The sequence below is a fragment of the Anabrus simplex genome, chromosome 1 (assembly GCF_040414725.1).
Source record: "Anabrus simplex isolate iqAnaSimp1 chromosome 1, ASM4041472v1, whole genome shotgun sequence".
In the NCBI taxonomy this organism is placed as follows: domain Eukaryota; kingdom Metazoa; phylum Arthropoda; class Insecta; order Orthoptera; family Tettigoniidae; genus Anabrus; species Anabrus simplex.
The window spans coordinates 1,501,074,596-1,501,099,120 of record NC_090265.1 but is presented as its reverse complement, the minus strand read 5'-3'; positions in this window follow the sequence as shown (position 1 = coordinate 1,501,099,120).

The window sequence follows — 24,525 nt, the reverse complement described above, 5'->3', positions numbered from 1 at the left end:
CCTTCCAGAGTTCAGCAATTATCGCATCTTCTCCAGGTGCTTTGTTGTTCTTTAATGATGTAATTATCTGTTTGATTATTATTATTATTATTATTATTATTATTATTATTATTATTATTATTATTATTATTATTATTATTATTATTATTATATCTGAAAAGAGAAGTTGAAAGACGGGATTTAGTGGCCGAGTGAAGGTGGTGAATACTGTTTTAAGAGGGAGTAACACTGGGCAACGATCCTCTATCAATCTAATTAGGTCGTCGCCATAAGACCTGTCTCTGTTTTTGCTACGTAAAGCAAACTGTTTAAAAAATAACACAAAGAAAGTCAAAGAAGTCCGACTCTTCGAAGAATGAAGGTATCGCAAAAAGAAAGGCAAGGGGAACAAACGGCGTGGAAATTAAAGACACCCTAGTCCTCGCAAACCTAATATCATTGGGACGGAAGAGAACAAGAATTGACAAAGGAAGGGCAGATAGGAAAGAGGATGGAGCCTGACAAAAGCAAGCTGAAGTAATTTTACACTCAGCCAGGATCGTCGTGGTGGCCAACCCATTCTCCCAAACAGAGACCCCATAGAGGTTCCCCTTTCAGTAGCCTCTTTCTAAAGGCAGGGTTATGTCATGGATTTACTTTACCGCCACCATGCACAGGAGGAAGTCTTCATGGAGGACACCATGACGAGATGGACGACCATAGGTCCAATCTTAACATTAACCATAGTGAGTCGTCAGCGCTTTTCCCTTCGATCCTCATTACCACGGTTCGTTTCCCGGCCAGGTCGTGGATTTTAATCTTAAATGATTAAGTCCCTTTGTTTAGGGACATCACCGCAACACTATTCTACGCCACAATTGCACGTAGTTTCCCATACACAGCAGATGTCACTCACACTCGCCGGAAGATCTGCATTACATGGGGCGTACTGGTCTAGCAATAGCCACGAGATATTATTATTAACCATAGAAGAGGAGAACGTGGTATCGGCTAAATTAAGTTAAGGGTTAGGAAAAGCAAGAAAATAAAATTTTCCTTAAGCCTTAATGCTGTTGAGTTAGAAGAAAACAAGAGTAGACCAAGAGAAATCGGATAGGAAAGATGAAAAAGAAGAACCCGACCCAAGTAAGCGAAAGCAATACCAGACTAGCTGCGTTCCGGTGGTTATGTCCCTGGAAGACATTAAGAGGTCTGTACTCTAGTTCAGTGTTATGGGAAGTTTATGACAAGCTATTAAATATTGAACCTTATAATTTTAAACGACTTTATCAAGCTTCCTGTAATTAAAAATTATATATTTTATTATGAATATTATTCTAATACGTGAGAGTAGTTGCTCGATGAAATACTGAACATTAAGAAGAAATGATTCTGGCTTATTATTTATGAAATAAACGTAGGCCATCTCCTTCGTAGTGACAAGTACCAGGTTGCAATGTAGCATATCCTGGATTAAACATGAAATCTTCCACTGAAGCATGATATAACTTATTCGAATTTCTGTCACGTCGGCGACTAAAGAAGCCCCTACGGTGTTCCCTAACTCTCGTTTTAAAGAGCGAAACATGTTAGGAAATTAATTGGTCGGTGTTGTGTTTACTTTTAATGGTCTAATTCGAACATTTTATAATGTCCATTATTTTTTTCTTTTATCCTCCTGACATTCTTGTGGCTTGACTGAACACTGAAGTGTTGAGAACCTTGCAACCTGGCAGTGTGCTCATCTGATCTTGCTCAGTACGCTACGGACCGCGGGCAGGGATATCCAAACTGGAAATCCAGCATTTTGCTTGGTCCTTCAGGAAATAAGACAATCGTAATTTAGAATTAGATACATTTGACAAGAGTAGGCCTACACGAATTGAAATTCCTGCATAGAATGAACCTGAATTGTAAACTTTTCCACTTGAAATATAAACTTTGTTGAAATAGTTTGAAATAAAGCCCCCCTGATGGGCCTTTGCTACCAAGTGACTGCTCTTCACCCCGAAGGCCGATGGATTACGAGGTGACGCGTGGGCAGCGCGATGAATCCTCACGGCCGTTGTTCTTGGTTGTGTAGGCCGACGCCGCTACCTCATCATCAGCTGGCTTCTCAATTGTTCTCACGTAGGCTGAGTATACCTCGAACCATCCTCATATCGAGGCAAGAATTCCCTGACCTGCTGGGAAATCAAACCAGAGGCCGACGGGTAAGAGGCAGGCACAGCAAGGCCGGCTTGTCATAACGCTGGTCATATATTGTTTGAGATGTTGATTATAGATTATCTAACGCCATTTTTCTTTAACACTTATAATAAAAATATACTTTCCGGCCCAGTGGCTCACGTACGATCACCTTAGCCATTCCGACTCCATCAGCATTATCTTAGAATGATTTGAGGATACCGTCCATAATTTTTCCACTTCTCATATACCGTGATTCTATCCTCAATCTTCGAGGTATCGGACCCGTTCTTCTTTATCCTCCGATCAGTGTTAGAATGGGAAATAGAAAATAGAAAATAAAATTTTCTTTAAGCTTCAATGCTGTTGAGTTAGAAGAAAACAAGAGTAGACCAAGAGAAATCGGATAGGAAATATGAAAAAGAAGAACCCGACCCAAGTAAGCGAAAGCAATACCAGATTAATATTGTATATATGTTGAGTTGTTGAGATCGTCAACAACGGATGTCATAGGTAGCAAAGGCGCACTGAAAAGGTGCACTAGGAAAATGGGGAGTGAGGTAGTTTCCCGATGCTTTCCTTAGCGAATCAAAAGTGTTGTTACCTATCAGACTGTCAAGCCCACTGAAATTGTCCGACTCGTTGGCTGAATGGTCAGCGTACTGGCCTTCGGTTCAGAGGGTCCCGGGTTCGATTCCTGGCTGGGTCGGGATTTTAATCTTCATTGGTTAATTCCAGTGGCCCGGAGGATGGGTGTTTGTGCTGCCCCTAACATCCCTGCAACTCACACGCCACACATAGGACAATCCTCCACAACAATAACACGCAGTTACCTACACATGGCAGATGCCGCCCGGACTCATCGGAGGGTTTGTCTTACAAGGGCTAGAATTAGCCACAAATCGCCACACGAAATTAAAATTAAATTATTAGCCCACTGAAATGTATACACCAACTGTCCTTATAGGGCATACGCAGTATTTCCACACCATTCATCACAGGGTCTGGTTGCTTTACGAATGGTGTTACTGGTAATACTCACACCTCACATTTGTATGTCAGGGGCCAGGACGAGAGTGAGACTGAAACCGAGTGAGTTAGCAGTGCGGTTTGGGGAGCGCAGCTTTGAGCTTGCATCCGGGTTCGAACCCCACTGTCGATAACCCTGAAGGTGGTTTTCCGTGGCTTCCCATTTTCACACCAGGCAAGTATCTTAATTAATGTCACGGCCAATTCCCTCCCATTCCTAGCTCTTTCCTATCCCATTCGCAATAAGACCTATCTGTGTCGGTGTGAAGAAAAAACAAATTATTTAAAAAACAGAAACTGGGAGAGAAAAATGAAAGTAACAAAGTTGAAATAGCCCATACCACAGGACACGGAGATGGATTTGGGCTGTGATTAATATTAAGCTGTATTTAAGACATTTTGTTCTCTGTCCATCCTATCAACACATTTTCCTTTAACACGAATCGCACAATGAGTAGCTAAGATCACAAAAATACTTAAACATGAATACCAAATTTCATTAAATTCTACCTATCCGTTTTCTCGTGTTGCTGTAACAGACAAATTTTAAAACTGAACCGAATCAGCTCAAGTTTGACAAACTAGAGACAGAAGGACATTGTTGTAACAGACAAATTTATAAACTGAACCGAATCAGCTCAATATTGACAAACTAGAGACAGAAGGACGATTTTATAGTCTGTATATAAATTTATATGAACCTTATATCGAGAAAGAGAGGTTTGAAAGTTTCCTAGTCTTTCATTGCCAATATCTGTTCACAAAACAGGAATATTTCTGTGAAAAATTCCAAAGTGGGTTTGTTAGAGTATCTAGAATAGCGCTGAGTAGCTGAAACTGTATTTTTCGTAGGTAATCAATTTTAACTAGCAGTTTCATTAAAAATAATATGTAATATAATATATGTTATATGCCAGCGAGACCCTTACACTAAATGGGAAAGGTAACCTAGAAATCATTTTAAAAGAAGAAAGAAGAATCCTGAGGAAAATTCTCGGCCCCCGATAAACAGAAGATGGATATAGACTGAAGTCACGCAAAATGACAGAAGAGCTTTTCAACATTGCAGCAGACATCCGCAAAAGACGTCTGAAATTTTATGGGCACGTCCGCAGACTTCCGGCAAGTAGACTAACACACAAGGTTCTCACCTACATCTAAAAAATATTCCATTGGTACTGGAAGTGAATAAGGATCTGGAAAAAAAGCCCAGATGAACTCAAATGACACCGCGGACAGAAACGTCTACGGGAAAAAATTAATGGATGGAAAGTGCAACCAGAGAACGAAGTGAAAAAGAAGACTGGAGCAAAGTGGACAGGAACGAAAAAGGATCCACGGAGAAAGGATGAGAGCTGTTTGCCAACCCAGAAAACAGAATCGTTAGAGCTTTGCGTGATCCATTGGGTCCATACGCACATGATAATAATAATAATAATAATAATAATAATAATAATAATAATAATAATAATAATAATAATAATAAAATAAAATATAATATATAACTTAATATATTTTACCTGCTATAAGTAGTTAAAATTACTTAACTTGACTTAATATAGACAATGTATTTTACATCTTTATTTTTCAATACATACATTATTTAGAACATTTAAAAAACTTGTTCAACTACTGATGCCCATAAGGTAATAAATATTGTGAACAAGTCACATAGAGCAATAAACGTTTACAGAAAAACGCACGAAATCAAACTACGTCACTACTCAGTCACTTAACGTATATTACCATAATTAAAAATCTCTCTTGAGACTTAGCAAGTAAACAAACCTCCTACGGCATAATGGATATCACCAGTGAACAGTGCACATAGGGTAGTGTGAAAATGTTAAAAGCTCATAAAACTAGCATTATCTTTGCTCGTATATGTGATTTAAGAGATTTGTTAACTAAAAGCATCGATCATGCTCTGATTATTAATTTTAATTTAAAACGAGCGAGTTAGTTGTTAGGGAAGAGTCATGTATCTATAAGTATGCATTCAGGAGAATTGGTTCGAACCTCACCGCCTCAAGGTGTCCCATCTTCACGACAGAAAAATACCAGTTGTACCGTAATTAAAATCCTGAATGCTACCTTCCCATGAACGTTATAGCTGAGTGGTACTGTCAGTGGCTTCTTACCAAGGCAGCCACGGTTTGAATCTTGGCCAATGCATGTGGAATTTTTGAAACGAAAGCGTTACGTCCCTGTGGTTTGTATTACATATAAACCTGGAGGCCCTGTGGCTATGAGCACGATATCAGAAGTCACGTGAAACCTTCCTAGTGGCCCTCAGCTGTTCCGATGTCGCTAAAAACCTGAAGAAGTTTGTATGACAACAAGTAACAAGAAATAATTCTGATGTACGGTTATTTTTAATAAATATATCAGACAATGATCCTCTTCTAGCTGAAAACCTTCTCGTGCTGAAAATTACGGTGTTGTAAGAGTTCAGTGACACAATATGATTATATTTTCTGAGCGTATATGATTGCCCTAAATATGTTTTAAAAATATTAAGATATATTAAATATTTTGGGAATTGGGACAGATAGCAATAACTGAAAGACAAGGTATTCTCCATACCCATTGATAAATTGAGGCGTTAGCATGGGAAAGGTAGTAAGTAAAAAAATATGGAAATTTAGATTTTTCATGGAGAATGTAGTAAACGCTCATGCCAATGGCATAGAAAAGGTAGCAAGTCAACTGGTAGAGTAGATTAGTTTCTACGATTGGTGCAAGACTGAACCTGTGTTAAGTTCACGAGGTTTTGCATGGCTAAGGCAGTAAGACAGCTCGTGCCTCTGATGGAATTAGGTATAGCCTTTGCCATTTGTTGAAAGTTAACTGCGTGTAAACCTTGTTTATAGCTATTATAGTTCAGTTACCTACGAAATCTATTCCCTTCAAAATGGTAAGTTGTTATTGCCAGCATCTTGACATCATGTTCATACTAGTTCTTTCTTTTAAAAAATGGGTACTACGTGTGGCCAACAATGGTTCCAGAAGATGCGTATATAATCAGAGAGGCTAAACATTTTCGACCACTTCGTGTAATCATGATGAAGCCTGGGGATTTTTGTGATTTCGGCATGGAAAGAAGAGATATTTAAATACTCAACGCCTTAATATTATCACTGTGAGATGGATAAGAATTTCAAGAGCCGAACTTCCTTCAGTCAAGATCAGGGAATCATTCAAAGAATTAGAGCCGTGGAAGGAGGACATTATCCTCAAAAGGGGATGGTCCTATCACGTGATCAGCAATATACAGACCTTACAACCATTTCGAAGGAGACGTAGAATCAGTGAAACCCCCCCCCCCCCCAAAAGGACTTATTGGCTATGCTGGATTCCTTGGATGAAAAGTATCATTTGCTTTATCGGGAAATTTCCGCTTGAAACATACACGTCAGCTGACAAACTGATCACACAGTTATTTTTTACAACGTATTTTATCGCACATTTTGTGCCTGAATCATAATTATCATAAATTTTTCTTCTCCTATAAAGTTCACATTTTATGATTTAACCTTTCCCATGTCAATGCCTTAATTGTTTATGGATATAACTCAGAGCAATTGAGGTTTGCTGGCCAGTTGTTTAACGTATTTTGTTCATTGTTGTGGGATTCTAATCTCTATTCAGTCGGTTTGGCATTTTAGATAAGTACTTGAATTCGGAAGATCCGGTTTATTCTTTTTCCGGACATTAAAGAACATCTTTCTAGGGCAAATACTAGCTCTTTAAACCATTATCAGATGAAGGACGTTCAACACATATATTTCTACATCGATCCTATGAGCCTCAGTTAATACCAGCCTATTTCGCGCCTCAGTTATTATTAGCTTATTTCTCGTTAAGTTCAATGGTCACAGAGTTCTCTGGTGGAAATGGTGACTATTGCTATAATGAGTGTAACAACTAGATTATTTTTGCATTCAGGAGATAGTGGGTTCGAATTCCCATGTTGGCAGCCCTGAAGATGGTTTTCGTGGTTTCTCATTCTCAAAATATGTAAATACTGGGACTTTGTCTTCATTAAGGCCACGCCCGCTACCTTCCTAATACCAGCCCTTCTCCAATATTGCGTTGCCGAAAACCTTCGATATGTTAAACTACTAGCAATAGGTTAATTAATTATAAGGCACCCTGGATACTAGTCCCCGTTCCCATGGCGATCAGTGTCGTTATGTTCCTAATTTCTAGCCATTTGATCCTGAATTAGGGTTTAACATGAATTATGGCTCATTTTCAGCAAAACATGGATAACTTGATAGACGAAAAGAGAGTGTTTCGAGAAATTAGATATCGTCGTTGTGCCTGAAAAAGTCGCTTCGTGAAATATTTTAGAAGTTTGGCCGGTAAGGTTCTGTCATCTAAGGTTCAGTACTGTCCGACAATAATATTGTAATTAATTGCTCTTCATAATATATGTGCTGCGGGTCAGTATTTCTACAACACTGTTATCACATAGCGGTTTTCGCAGGCGCAGTGACGCTGTACTTCACAGCACACGCTGCCTTCACTCGAACGAATATCATACGTAACTGGGCGAATGATATCATTTTCCAATATTCCTGTAATATACATATTAGGACGATGGTTTATGTCCGGCCGAAGTGACCTCTCCGTCCGGGGCTCCCAACACCACACCATGATATATCGGCTGCGGCCGGCCCGCGGTGGACCACCAGCCTGATATGCTATTCAAATGAAGTGCTGTTTATGGCCGCTTGTGGTTGGCGAGACACAGCTACGGAATATTACAGTGGCCCTTGCCTCACTTCCCTCCCTTCTTGGACTCAACGTTAACTCCACTTACTTGTGACTTATGACCATCTGAGTCCTAGTAGCCAACCAAGCTGAAGGAGAAACCAATACTAAGTTATTCACAGCGACGTGAAAAGCAGAACTTCGCAGAAGGTTCTATAAACATTATTTTTGACTTTAAACCTTAGTACTTCCGATCATTGGCCACATATTGAAAAATAGGTGACTGAATCTCTTCACTGATTTTCCCATACCACTTACAAAGATATACTCTGATGGAATAAGAAATTCATTCAAAATTTTCCCAGTAAATTGTTCAAAAAGTCCTGTTTTATCAGAATGAAAGAGATCGCCCGACGTGAAATATATCGTCGCTTCACCGGTAAAACGTTGTATCCCACGATACTCTTCCTATCCATTATTCTCCTTAAGACTGGTCACGCCTCCCGGCCACATATGGATACGCAGTCCATCAGAACAATGTCCGTTGTGCTCGTTTTCCTATGTCGACGATTAAACGAAAATGAACCTCACATGCATTGTACACTAGGAGTGCGTAAGTACGTAATGCAAACGTACATTCCTACAGTACGGTACTGTAAGGTTCATTTTCTTTTACACATGGGCATAGGAAAATGAACACAACAAAATTTGTTCTGATGGACTGCATATCCATACGTGGCTGGGAGGCGTGACCAGTCTTAAGGAGAATAATGGATAGGAAGAGCTTTGTGGAATACAACCTTTTACCGGTTGAGCGACGGTATCATTGCATGCCTTTCTTGTTTTTACCAGTGGAATTTTGAAACATCTATGTAAATTAAGTTGGTATCCCTCCGTGCGCTACAGTGAGTTCTTCCAATCTGTCAGTTGCAAAACGCATTCTGATGACACGAAGAAATACAGGTCGGTTTCAAGGAACTCCAGCGTGGTATTCACGGTTGTGTTTTCTTCACACGTCAGTAAATTCCTCCTACAGTATTTCCCATTTTTAATGTGCTGACATCCGATACTTATGTGTGTCTGGTTTATGGTTAGTGTGCCTGTTTGATTTCCAAAAATGGCTAGTTCCAGATTATGACTGGCAGAAAGAGCATAAGACAGATATTCAATCATTTTCGTGTAGCTATTTCTAGCCAGGTGCAGTCCTTGTTAGATAGACCCTCCGATAAGGGTGGGCGGCATCTGCCATTTGTAGGTAACTGCGTGTTATGGTGGTGGAGGATAGTGTTATGTGTGGTGCACAAATACCCAGCCCCCTAGCGAATGTAATTAATCAACGAAGGTTAAAATCCCCATCCCGGCCAGGAATCGAACTCGGGACCCTCTGAACCGAAGGCCAGTACGCTGACCATTCAGCCAACGAGTCGGACAGACAGATATTGAAATATGGTGACAGTGAATGGGATGTACGTGGTGACTGGGAATTAGAGTCCGACAGTGTAACTGAGGACAGTGAAACTAACACACAGTTGGTGTACTCGCAATGTGACAAACCATTTTGTCTTGGTAACAGAGCCATGTTGTGTGTCGATTGCGAACACCAGATGTATTCTTGTGAACCATGTTGGAACCCCGCAATAAGAAAATCTGTCAGAGATACTTACTCTAAGATATGGTGTTATTATTACGAGACATTTTACTATGAGTAGAGTATAACAATTTGTGAATGTCGTTCTATTGAGTTGGCGGGAAGTTAACTTTCTTCTACGTCAACTATTTTCAAAGTGTCACTGCTAACTTTACATCAGTGATTAAATTAATAAAAATACATAAATGTACTGGGCCATAAAAGTTTATCTTACCGTTTTGCTAAACTACACAGCAGATAACTGGACTAACAAGAAGCGTAAAAGAAGTCGCGCGCTGTGGTATTAATCACTATATACTGACAGAGTTTCCCAAGCTGCAGTGTGTGTACACATGCACGATTTTTAGAAGTGTGTTATTCCAGAGCTAATTTAGGTTACATAATCTATACATGAGTTTGCGAACTGTGGTAGACCCTTCCGTTTCACTTCACCTGTCTAACCATTTTTGGTCAATGCTAGATCAATTCCGATTTCACAGCTATTCGGTTAGTCGAGGGTTAAGCAAATAGGTATCGTTCCACGTCCAAACTTAAAACTTGATGACAAAGTTTGTTGCTCCATAAACCAGTGGACCACTGATCAGGCATCCTGAGGCGGAGTCACTTCCAGTAGAGTGGCCAGTTACTTTTCAACCCCCACCCGTCTGTGACCAACAACACGTGCACTACCCGTATAGTTATCAATGTTGCATCACTTATGAAATCTCACGAGATATAGTATTTCAACAAGGCTACTTGAGTTTTATGTCCCCTTTTTCCTTATTTCCTGCAACTTATTATCCTTGAGGAATTGAAGCTGTGCCTACTCGTCCTTGTAGATAGATGAACTATATCTAAATATATTATAGTTAAGAGTTCCCTAACTCAACCCATGACGCTGGCCTTGAAACCCTAAGCTGTTATGCACATTAATACTTTGGCAGGCAGTGCAGTGGTAGCTTTAAGGTAGAGGATCCCTGACTTATCGACACAAAACTAACCTGACTGAGACGATGAAGTAAATTCATAAACGTAATTATTTTACAGGGTGGCGGACGAATAGTTGACACATTTAATTTTAGAATAACAACTTTGCTTTTCACAGAACACTAATGAAATTTCAGACACAGACAGCTTGGGCCCTGCAAATACATCTCACTGCAGAGCTGTACAATCCGAGCAAGCATTTCCATGCGGCTTTGAGGTCTTGAAGCGAAGAGTTTTTCTTTCAAACAGCCTCATAAAAAGAAATCACACGGATTTAAATCTGGGCTTTAAGGAGGCCAGAGGAATCCGCCATTATTTTTGTACTGTGGGTAACGAAGAGTCATTACACGATCACCAAATACTCCCCTCAAAAACTCAAGAACATCGTTTAGCTGTGTGAGGTGTTGCACCATCTTGCATAAACCACTGCGTATGAATAGAGGTAGCAAGAATTTGAGGCATGAATTCATTCCCCAGCGTTGTGCCCTATAATGTTTTTGATTCTCGTCAGGCTAATGCCGAATTCGAACCAAGAACACCATAGTGACCCATACGTCCAAGAAAAGATGTATGTACGGCACATGTCTTACCTTAGAGGCGTATCCACAATCCGCAGCTCAGTAGAACATGAATCAGGGTATCAGGGAGAAAAATGAGGGCATAAAAGATAACTTAGGTGGATACGAAATGACGCAGGGTAAGAGAAAAATCCTACCAAAAAAATATCTAACAGAAAACATCGCTGCATTCAAAGTTTTACAATCAGGAATTTATTACATAAAAATACTATTTACAAATATATGAGCTTTCAAATGTGACTGGGGTAAAGATAATGCTGAGTCGATGACTACCAGTTCACTGCCTTCACGAAACAGCTTTTCTGTAACAAGCATGGTACAATTGTGTAAGCAATGACATAAAGAGACAATGGATCTGCTGAAATACACATCTAACAGTAATCTCCCCATAACATTTTACTATGCCTCGTACCATCGAACCCCGGTGCAAACAAATATAAACACATAATATACAGTGCCCTGACCCGGTCTCAATCCCTGGTCCGATGAAGAGCAAGGCGCTGAATAATCATATACAAAAAAATTCAAAGGAACACAACCACCTTGTCCAAGGGGTCAATATCAAACGGGCAAGTGTTAAAATAAAGCAGAACAAACAGAACTAAAATCTCTCCTTGTGTCAAAACATCAAGGTCGTCCTCTCTCCCCCTAGACACTCGACAAGCTGCAGACAGCAATATAACCGAGTTTCAAGACTGTGACGTCAGGCACAACAACCCTCACCAGCAGGGCACTCGACAGGCAGCGGTCCACACAATTTATGAGCTCAGCTGACTGACTTGTAGCTGAGTGCTAAGAAACTTCGCTTTTCAAAGTACCTCACATAATCTGTCTGCTAAAGCGCTCTTTTAAATACACATGGGCTACACGCCCTCATCTCAATATCACCAACAATACAAAGGCACAATTCAGTAAGCTATAATCATATAGCCATAATAAGGCATCTCAAATGCATCTAATACACTCTTAATCTGTGCTGGGGCTCTCTCACATCAATTCATACTGTCAGCTACATGCATAATGCCCACATCTCTCAAACATACGGACTCGCTCACCCTGTCAGTAAAGCTAGGTGAGTTACGGGGTAAATCCTGATCTCAAATACACAACCTACGTCTGCAGAGACATATGCCTAAACGCTACACAATAAACAGTGCCTGCCTGTCAGACTTATCTAACATGACCAAGGGAGTTCGACCTGACCCATGAAGATTACACGTACACTAATATAATACTATCGAAATGAAATATGATCACACCAACAAGGAATATACAATCTAATACTATAGAAATGAAATATAATCACACCAACAAGGAATATACAACCTACTACCTACACTAATGTACGGGGTTCGAGCTTGAGGCCTAGCTCTTTATTACCAAGAATTTTCCTACCATAAACTAACCTGTTGGCTGACGGCCCTCCTGTTCCTACCTAAATTTAAATGACATGCTTGAAACAGAATTAGAATGATTGATGACATGACGGAGCGGCCCTTCCTGTGGACCACTGAATTTACCACATCATGACAAACTGGGACGCTTGCAGCAGATACTGGTGAACGACTGGAACCATTCTATCTTGCGTGAATCCTTCTTGCTGCTCCTTAGATGGTTGGAAGATGTCCCCTTCGATGTCGCGCTGATCAGGTACGCCCAACGTTCCTGGGTCGATTCCCGATGTCGTGCCGGCTTCAGCTCCCGTTGTGGCTTCCTCGCAATGATGATGTAGAAGCTCGTTCTGGCTTGATGCAGGGGTAATTTCTGGCAGATTCAGTAGTACTAGTTGTATGTGCAGCTCGAAGATAAAACGTTGTTCTAGGTGCCGACTCGCAGCATGACGACTTCGTTTAAGCAGCCATACGGTCAGAGAATGAGGCTGACGTGCCAGGCGGCCTTGCATTTATAATCAGGTTGGCGTAGCCACGGCGCTTGATCGCGTGTAGGATACGCGCGCCCGCGACTCGAAGTTTTCCCGCACAAAGCACGTCAAGTGCCCTACTTAACGAATGCATTTATGATTACAGCCATATTGCATATCAAAATTTAGCATAAATTGTGCAGGTTGCAATTCTTGTATCAGATCCAATGCATCTCTTTCGTAACCAAAGATATTAATTTAATTCCTTCTTCCCTTCGAAAGTTAGTTTGCCGGGATCCGGGGAGCGTCCCCAATCTTCATTAAGTGGTTTGGCTTGAGCCATACATCCCTTTAATGAGGCTCTGGAAATTTTCATAATGATGCACTAGCTCTCTTCCCACGAGAACGCTTCTTCTGGAATCTTTTATGAAATAAACTATAAGACAATGACTTCCTTGGTGGTCTCAGGTAATCCCAATATCTCATACTAAAATCTATACGATTGGTCCATGAACAGTATGGTTCAGCATGTCCTTCTATCGCTGTGCATTAACTGTCTGACAAGAAAAATGGCCCAATTAACCCATGACTTGACAGAGCTACCCACAGACTCACTTTTTCTCCATACATGTCTCTTTCGTGAATAATGTCTGGTTTTTCTGTAGCCCAAAACCGCAAATTTTGTTTATTAACTGCCCAGTTGAGATGAAAATAGGCTTCATCAGAGAACCAAGGTTAAAAAGTACTTCATCTTTATCTTTAGTCCATAAGGCGTACTGCAAAATCTTCTGCCTGTGAAGATCTGTTAACTTCTGTAGAACAGTCATTTTGCACGGGTACAATTGAAGGTTACCGTGTAACATTCTTCGAACTGAATGGCGCGATATTCTACTTTCTCTTGAAGTTCCCCGTGTTGACTTGTGTGGGCTACGTTGCATGGTGACCCTCAGCGCAGCGATGTTTTCAGGAAACCGAACTGCTGGTGCAAGTGGTCGCTTTTCTTCCTTCACACTGCCTTGTCCTTCAAAGTTTCTGTATAAGCGAAGGGTGGTGTTCCTTGCTGGTAACCACCTAGTCTGAAACACAGCTCGAAATTTCCTTTGTGTCGCCGTAACACTTTTTGATTCACAATAAAATATAACTGTTTTGGCGTGGTGCTGAACGGAGAGTCGGCCATGGTCGGGCATGGCATAAAACTCACTGGAATGCAGGCATTTGAAGACAAAGCAGCAGTGTCACCTGTACAGATATTTTCATGAAACAGGGAAGGTGTGCGCGAAATTTCAACAACATAGTACATAAGTTGCATTTTATATTTGCTTTTCAAATGTGTCAATTATTCGTGCGCCACCCTGTATTATATCGACCACTTCAGCCATGGAAACCAGTGAGGTGGAAAATAGAAAAAACAGTAATTAGTAAAATAATAATAATAATAATAATAATAATAATAATAATAATAATAATAATAATAATAATATGACCCCTGATTCCGTGTGCGAGCATTTTGATTTTACACCATTTACTTTGCCTGCACCAATTTCGATTTTCGATGTTCCGTTTAGCTCTTCCGGATGGCAGAGAAACGGATCTCTGTTGGACGACCTATGGTTGTTTTAATTTTTGTCGGATAAACGCCAAAAATACCATCGGAGAGCTTTTACATGCCGACATCATACGCCATGGAGTGTCCAATGAACTTAAAAAATCCAACTGCCTTTGCCGGGTTTGAATATGCGATCTCCCACAGGGAGAGTTCTTTAACAATGTACCCATACTTTTATTGTTGTGAAAAAATATGTTTACAATACCGAGAAATCGGAACTGACGGAGTTAATGTATCGGAAGTCATTCCAGGTATTTAATAAGGTTCAGGACATTCTTTTCCAAATTATATGCATAAATCAATCGTTATATCACGTATATTTAATAGATGGTATTTACAATATATTTAAACATAATTGATCCCTTGTAATCATACAATATATATTTCAGACTTTAAAAGTATTTTTTAAACACTTATGAACAGTACAAACATAGGAGTCTTGTCAGTTCATTTGGTTTACAGTATCAATACATTAGTAAATCAAGCGGAAGTGAGCCTTAGTATTAAATCAGGTGTTGGTGTAAGGCAAAAATGGATATCAGCTAAGGCTTAAATGTTTCAAAATTCCTGTGTATTTACTCATTCAGTGTGAAGGTATTTGGAGTGGATGCAGTAAGCTGCTAATAATAAGATCAATTTTACTGGCGTGTAAAACTTAACCATTGTTAATGTCATTTCTGTGACTGGCTCGTAACTATTGCATCAGAAAGCTTTTCCAATTTGAGAATCAAATTAAAAGGTAATAATTAATACTACTTTAAAATTAATCTTCAATTAGGGTTTTAATATACATCTATAACTGCCCAGAAATGTATGACTGGTAACAATGTCATATGGTTCATATATCTTCAATTTCCATATATTTTAAGAGACGCCAACTCTGTCGAAATTTTGTCCTACAGAAGTTATTTAACATCGGAAAAGTCATTGACATAGAGGAAGATGGATACGGATATTCTGCGAGTCGGAGAGTAGAATATTAGAAGTTTGAATCGTTGTAGTACGTTAGAGAATCTGAAAATGGAGGTGGAAAGACTAAAGTTAGATGTAGTTCGTATAAGTGAAGTACGTTGGCAGGAGAAACAGGATTTTTCGTCAGGCAACTACAGAAGTATCAACACAAAATCAAACAGGAGAAATGCAGTAGTTGGTTTCATAATGAATAAGAAAATGGGGCAGCGGGTAAGCTACTATGATCAGCATAGTGAAAGGATTATTGTTGTCAAGATAGACACCAAATCAATGCCCACCACAATAGTGCAGGTCTATCTGCCTACTAGTTCAGCGGATGATGAATAATTTGAAAGGATATATGAAATAGAAGTGTTAATGCAATATTTAAAAGGTGACGAGAATCTAATCGTGATGGGAGAATGCAATGCAGTGGTAGGCCAATGGAGAGAAGGTAATACAGTAGGAGAATTCGATTTGGGACAAAGGAATGAAAGAGGAAGTAGGCTGGTTGAATTCCGCACTGATCATAACTTAGTCCTTACTAATACTTGGTTCAAACACTGCAAACGACAACTGTATACGTGGATGAGACCTGGAGAGACTAGACGGTATCAAATGGACTTCCTTATGATTAGGCAGAGATTCAGAAACCAGGTGTTGGATTGCGAAACCTTCCCAGGAGTAGATGTGGACTCTGACCACAACCTGTTGGGCACGAAATGCCATCTGAGTTGAAGAAATTGAAGAAAGAAAGGAATGCAAGGAGATGGGATCTAGACAATTTGAAAGAAAACAGTGTGAGGGATTGTTTCAAGGAACATGTTGTACAAGGACTAAGTGAAAAGGTTGAAGGAAACAAAATAGATGGGAAATGGTGAGTCGTGAAGAATAAGGTCAGTAGCGCAGCTGAAGAAATATTAGGAAGGAAGGAAAAATCAACTAGATCTGATAGATGAAGATGAAAATACAAGAGTGCAAGAAATGAAGAGGACAGAAATGAATATAGGCGATTCAATAAAGAATTGGACAGAAACTGCAAGATCTAAGGAAGAATGACTGAAGGCGAAGTGCAAGGACGTTGAAGGTTGTATGGTCACAGGAACGGCAGATGCTGCAAACAAGAAAAACAAGTACTTTGGAAAAAGGAAATCTAGGTGAATGAATATTAAGAGCACAGATGGAAAACTAGTTCTACGGAAAGAAGTCAAAGCAGAAAGATGATAGGAACGTATCCAACAGTTGTATCAAGATAAAGACATAGATGATATGGTTCTGGAACAAGAAGAGGCAGTTGGTGCTGATGAAATGGGTGACCCAGTTTTGAGGTCAGAATTCTACAGATCTGTGAGAGACCTAAATATGAACAAGACACCTGGAATTGATGACATTCCCTCTGAATTACTGACTGATGAAAAACCAGCATGGCAATTTTATACCATTTAGTGTGTAAGATGTATGAGACAGGAGAAGTGCCATCCGATTTTCGACAGAATGTTGTTACACCTATTCCCAAGAAATCTGGTGCTGACAAATGTGAAAACTACCACACCATTAGTTTAGTATCTCATGCCTGCAAAATTTTAATACGTAGTATTGACAGAATAATGGAAGGATAAGTTGAATCTGAGTTGGGAGAAGATCAATTTGGCCCCAGAAAAAATGTTGGAACACGTGAAGCAATCCTGACTTACCGTCTGATCTTAGAGGATCGAATTAAGAAGGGAAATTCCACGTAAATTGCGTTCGTAGATCTAGAAGAGACATTCGATAATGTTGATTGGCCCAAGCTATCTGAGATTCTGAAGGTAGTCGCGATCAGATACCAAGAACGAATTATTATTTACAATCTGAATACAAATCATTCTGCAGTGATAAGAATCGAGGGCTATGAAAAAAAGAAGCAGTCCAGAAAGTATTGAGGCAACGCTGCAGTTTTCCCCCTCATTTTCAATGTTTAATTATATAGAACAGTCAGTACAGGAAATCAAAAAGGAATTTGGAAAGGGTATCACAATCCAAGGAGAGGAACTCAAAACCCTGAGATTTGCGGATGATAGTGTTATTTTATCTGAGACTGCAAAAGATATCGAGAAGTTGCTGAATATTATGGACGGAGCCTTGTGTGAGGAGTACAAGATAAAAATAAATATGTCCAAAACAAAAGTAATGAAGTGCATTCGAACGAAGACAGGTGATGCAGATAATATTAGATTAGGAAGTAAAGTCTTAAAGGAAGTAAACTAATATTGTTACTTGGTTAGTGAAATAACTGACGATGACAGAAGTAAGGAGGACATAAAATGCAGACTAGCACAAGCAAGGAAGAGATTTCTTAAGAAAAGAAATTTTCTCATTTCGAATATTGACTTAAAAATTAGAAAGATATTTCTGAAGACTTTCGTCTGGAGCGTGGCATTGTATGGAAGTGAAACATGGAGGATAACTAGCTCAGAAAGAAAGAGAATAGAAGCTTTTGAAATATGGTGTTACAGAAGAATGTATAAGGTGAGATGGGTAGATCGAATTACGAATGAAGAGATACTGAGGCGAATTGGTGAGAGAAGGTCTATGTGGCTAAATTTGACAAGAAGAGGAGATCGAATGATAGGACACATCTTGAGACACCCAGGACTTGGGGTCCCAAGGGCTTTGAATTTCGGAGCGTTGGTTGGTGACCACGGGGTTCCTAGCTGAGTCCTGGCATTGCTTCCACTTACTTGTGCCAGGTCCCTCACTTTCATCTATCCTATCCAATCTTGTTCAACTCTTGTTCATTTGCGACCTCAAGGGTATTAGAGCACTGGAGGTCTGGGGAGTCTTTCATTTTCACGCCCTTTATGGCCCTTGTCTTCCTTTTGGTCGATCATTTCATATTTCGAAGTGTCGGATCCCTTCCATATTTTCTCTCTGATTAGTCTTATATAGAGAATGGTTGCCCAGTTGCACTTCCCCTTAAAGCAATAATCACCACCTCTGACAATATGAAAGCAACTTAGATATCTGCAATGCTAGTATCACTATTTCTTATCCAGCCAGTCGTCCGACTCGTTGGCTGAATGGTCAGTGTACTGCTCTTCGGTTCAGAGGGTCCCGGGTTCGATTCCCGGCCTGGTCGGGGATTTTAACCTTCATTGGTTAATTCCAAAGGCCTGGGGTCTGGGTATTTGTGCTGTCCCCAAGACCCCTGCAACTCACACACCACATAAAACACTATCCTCCACCACAATAACACGCAGTTACCTACACGGAAGATGTTGCCCACCCTCATCGGAGGGTCTGCCTTATAGAGGCTGCACTCGGCTAGAAATAGCCACACGAAATTATTATTATTATCCAGCCAGTCCCTGTTACGAAGAATGTGAATGTATGACGTGAGATTTCGTTGGTAAGAGCTTTTCAGAGGACTTGACAGACTGATATACAGTATAATAGTGCATTTTGTGTCAGTGAGAGGAAACGATGGAGTACTACATCACTCCTCATTTCGCTAGAATACTTCTTCAATGACGCCTAGCCTGTCAGTAGCAGCTATTGGTGGAACTGTTCGGTACCCAACCACACCAGCTAACCAACGAATACATACATACATACATACATACATACATACATACATACATACATACATACATACATACATACATACATACATACATACATACATACATACATACATGGGAAATAACCGGTTCGTCAGATTCCTTTCTTATTTGAACTTTGCTGAATATGTATAATTATTACTTTGTTTGTGGATAATGAAGAAGAAACAAAAGTTGAGTGTGAATAGCGAGCAAATACATGACTCCCTTCCTATCCGTCCTTTAAGACTCCCGCATACAAACTGAGATCATATAAATCTGCTCCTGGAGACTTATGTTACCTGCGAGGCGGAAGGGAATATTTATATGTTCCGCATGCAGGTTTACGAGACGGCCGGAGTGAGCTAAGACTCTAGCATATGATCCTCCCCGGACCAATGCATCACACAGCTACTGCTGCTGCCTCTTAATTGGGGTGACATCGTATTCAATTTGTAGAAAACTAGAGCACGACGTATGTCAAGCGCATGAACACGTATTACTATTAAGTTAACCAGTCATTTACCAGTCATACATAATTGGAAATACAGATCAGTCTGTCATTGACCCCCAAATAAAGTGTAGAAAGGATTAATAATATTGCTGAATTATATTCTTTTACTGACTTGGTGTTCCTCACAGTTTTGGCTGCCTTCTTTCGTAAGTCTTTGCCTCTTTAGTCACTGTCACTGCATAGTAGAATATTATTATTATTATTATTATTATTATTATTATTATTATTATTATTATTATTATTATTATTATTATTATTATTATTATTACTGTAAAGACATAAATATATCTTGTTTTACACCCATTCAAATAGTATTTTAAGGTATGGATAAATATAGTACTCCTCTGGGAAATTAACGGAAATTCAAATGGTCATTGAATCAGGCGTGCTGAAGCAAGTTATGATTTTTCAAGTAAAATCAATGTTTATATTTTCATGTTTCGCTTTATGTTGTAGCCGTGCAGAACGAGCTGTAGAGAGGATGTTTTGTTACAGACGAGAACTGTCACTTTCGCTAGTTTGCCAGAAGAGGGAGGATGTATAATAATAATAATAATAATAATAATAATAATAAGAAAAACATGAATAAGAATAGTAATAATAATGATAATACATATATGGCCTCAACCACCACGTGCAGGCATTTTGACTAGACGCCATTTATGTCGTCTGCTTATAAATTACGACTCTTCCACATGGCAGAGAAATGCATCCCTGTATATGGCTGAGTTTGTAATTAATTTTGTCGGGTAAACACCAAATGTGTCATTGATATCGTGCGACATGGAATACTAAATTCACTTTTTCCGACTTTCAAAAAGCGGATTACCTCTGCCGGATTTCAATCCGTGATCTTGGGGTCCGAGCCTGACACTCTATCCCTGCTTCACACATGGAGCTAAAAGTATATTCGTCTGCTCGTATTCCTCGAGGGGTGCAGCCCTTTCTAGGCACACTCTCAATGGAGGTTCAAGTACCTTGTTAACTACATAGCAGTCTTTTCGCGTTATGTTTCGATAGTACCGATCCTCCCGGTTCTTGATAGTACTTTAACATACTAACGAAATATTTAACAGTACTCACTGTTATTTTTCCAATGCAGAGTGATGACACAGCCACAGCGATTTTGCAAAACCCTTGTGTGCCCCTGGTAAGTGGTTAGTGGATGACGGGTCCGTCGAACTTGTATTGCCTTATGGCCTGTGACAATTGCCTGTTACAACTGTTTTAGGTTACTTATATTTTTTGACGTTAAACGTCGTTATGATAAGTAATGTGTCCCTTATTCCAGTGTTTATCGGAAAAGTTGGAAGCGACAATTGGGTAGTGTTAATGATATATGGTTGTGGCAAGGTGGTGTTTGCGCTGATGTGCTGGACGAGGTTTGATGGGGGTGGGGTTAGTAGCTCACAGTAAAGGAGTCTGTCTTTTGTATTGATTCCGCTTGTAAGGGGATGTGGGGCAGTTACGGCATGCAGTGTTCAGGAAATAATAATAATAATAATAATAATAATAATAATAATAATAATAATAATAATAATAATAATAATAATAATAATAATAATAATGTTATTTGCCTTACGAACCACTGACTACTTTTTGCGGTTTTCGGAGACACCGAGGTGCCGGAACTGAGTTCTTTTACTTGCCAGTAAATCTACCAACACGATGCTGACGTATTTGAACACCTTCAAATACCACTGGACTGAGCCAGCATCAAACCTGCCAAGTTGGGGTCAGAAGGCCAGCGCCTCGACCGTCTGAGCCACTCAGCCCGGCGCAGTGTTCAGGAGGATAGGGGTGCTTAGGTGGGGTGGGGAGATGTGTGAATTGGATTTATATAGTCTTAACTGTCGTTAACTGTGCTAGCTGTACTTAACTATGCTAAAAAGAGCGATTAGAATAGTTGTGGGAAGAGATTGGTTGAATCGGCGTTTGGGAGGGGACCAATTTTAAGGTTTAAGAGCGAGGGGGCTGGGTGGGTATGAATTTGGGATGAGAACTTGTGTACCAATGGTTTATGAAGTAATGTAACTGTATTGCCTTCTTATAAAAAGAGCAGCCAGGAAACCCGTGTTTGCCTTAGCAGTTTGCACACTTCGTCTTCTCCCGTGGTACCGTACATTCATTGTGATGGTGATGACCACCACATCTGTTGCAGCGGATGGCGTTAGTGCATTCAGCAGCAGAATGGTAGAGATTTAGGCAGTTTTAACACATGATGGCCAGGGTGGGGTGACTATGAGTATGTAGTGGCTTTCTTCAGATGGTTCGGTTCGATTCCTGTGTGGTGGGTCGCAAAACTGTTCCAAATCCACGTCAAGTGCCAACCCCAATAATGTGGGGAAAGGGCAAGAAGGAATAGGAATTATTGGTGCTTACTGTTTGGTGTATTTCCTTTGCTGCTTTTCGTGCGTTGTTGTACTGAATTATAGCATTATGGAAGCGATAGGTGTGAAGTAGAAAAATAGAAATGAATGTAGGAAAAGCTTCCATATATGCAATTTCTAGAGCAAGTTTTCGGGTTTATAAGCCATATAAAACTTTTCAGTGGTTCTATAAAATTCAGTTGAAAATAGTGAATGAGGGAAATGAGACATCGCAGCTGCTGCTGTTTATGCTACCAACCAATTTAACTGCTTCTGCAGCATGAGCCTAGCATTGCGGAGGAAATTCGCTTTATCTCTTCTCAACATCAGGATTCGTACCTCCAAAGATGCAACTTCTCAGCCATAGCGCATATTTAACCTTTACTAAACTTTTTCTTTATTCATTCCTACACGTGATTTATACAGTGTGAAGTGTCATGACGTTATCGTATACTGTATAAAGGGTGAGTCAGCGAAGATCTTCACCTCAAATAACTCACAAACGACCGAACAGATTAGCACAGTACGTTGCGGAACGTCTCGGAAGACAGGTAGATTCGAATCCCTCGTTCATCCTCGAAATTGTTTACTCTGGTTTCCCATTTTCAACTACAGGATAAATACCGGGATGGTACCTTTCTCAAAGGCACAGCCTCCTGCTTCCCATTCCTAGACTGTTCAATTACACCTGCAGTATATCCGCAGACAAGACCCGAAGATATGGCTAGCCGAAAATATCTTCCCATACTTCCGGGACTTAAAGTTATACGCTAAAGAGAAATAACTCATAAAACGATAAAGATATCGAAAATAGGTTTTTCCCTTTCAGTAATGTTACGTGCAGGGACTCATAACTGAACTTTTCCAAACTATAACCGTGAAAATGGCTACACAGCTTGGGTCACGTAGCTATCAGCTGGCATTCGGGAGATAGTGGGTTCAAACCCCATTGTCGGTAGCCCTGAAGATGGTTTTCTGTGGTTTCCATTTTCATACCAGGAAAATACAGGGTCTGTACCTTAAATAAGGCCACGTTCGCTTCCTTCCCACTGTTCGTCCTTTCCTATCCCATCGTCGCCATAAGATCTAACTGTGTCGGTGCGACGTAAAGCAAATTGTAAAATAAAACACCCACACGTAACTTTCTTTATGATGACAGCAAGGTACATGCGGTGATACCCGTTAATATTACTTCCATCCTATCAACACAGTAACTAAACATGAGAGGACAGTTCTTTTTTGTGATACTTATAACCGGACTTTTCACACCCCTTATCAGCATACCATTGTCTGCTGTCCATCTCACAACTTTGTTGAGGACATTTTGAAGTCGCTCTCAATCCTTTAACTTATTTACTTCTACATACAGTATAACATCATCCGCATAGAGCATCCTTGATTCTAGTTCCGTACTGATATCATCTTTATATTATTCAGAAAACACAGATCCAATAATACTGCCTTGAAGAACCCCTCTGCATAACTATAGGAACAGGTAATATTTCACTTATTCTAATTAACAGACTTATATTTTCTAAAAATTGTAATTACCTATTCAATCACTTTTTTATCTTTTCCTGTTTTCCATGATGTAACCCATCAAAGGACTTGGAATGGTCAATAGCGATACAGTCCACTTGACCTCTTGAAGCTAAAATATCTGCTACATATTGATGGAAACCTACAAGTTGAGTATAAAAAGAACAACATTTCCTAAACCTAAACTACATTATATCAACCAATTAGTAATTTCCCAAACGTGTCTAATATAATCGGAAAGAGTGTTTTCCCAGAGCTTACATGTGAGATACGTCAAGCTAACTTCTTTATAATTTTCCGCTTTATGTTTATTACCCTTTACTTTGTACACTAGGTGCTGTAGCAACACTCCAGTCATTTGGTATAGTTCCTTCATGCAAACAGTATTCCCAGAAATTTTATCAATTCCAGTTGCCTTTCTAGTCTTCAACTATTGCAGGTCTTTGTACAGTAAATACGTTTCTTATCATAAGCAAATTTTAGAAGTTCCTTAGTATTAGACACCTCCTCTACCTGGTATATATACAACTGTCTTTAGATACTGCTGACTAAATCATTCTGCCGTCTGTAAATCATCATGGTACACTCCACTTGGCCATTTACAATTCTTAAATGTCCTTAAAGTACTTGCACATACCCTTCCATTTTTCACTAAACCTCATATAACTGCCAAGTTTGTTTCCCATCAAGTTCTCCTTATCTGATTTCTTAGCTAAGTTCAACTTCTCCGGTAAGTCATTTCGATTTCTCCTTACTTTCACAACATTTCCTACGTCAATTTCATTCCAGCGTATACTTACTCATAAATTTATTTATTTCTCTGTGATAATATAGTGGATCTTTGCCATTCTTAGCCACCGTTAAAGGTACATACCTTCTTTTCAAACTCCTCGACAATCGCTTTAAACCCATCCCATGCGCTGTTTATATCTTTATTTATCATTTTACAACTGATTATAATTGGTTTTTAAAAACTCCTTCATGACTTCCTTATTAATCAT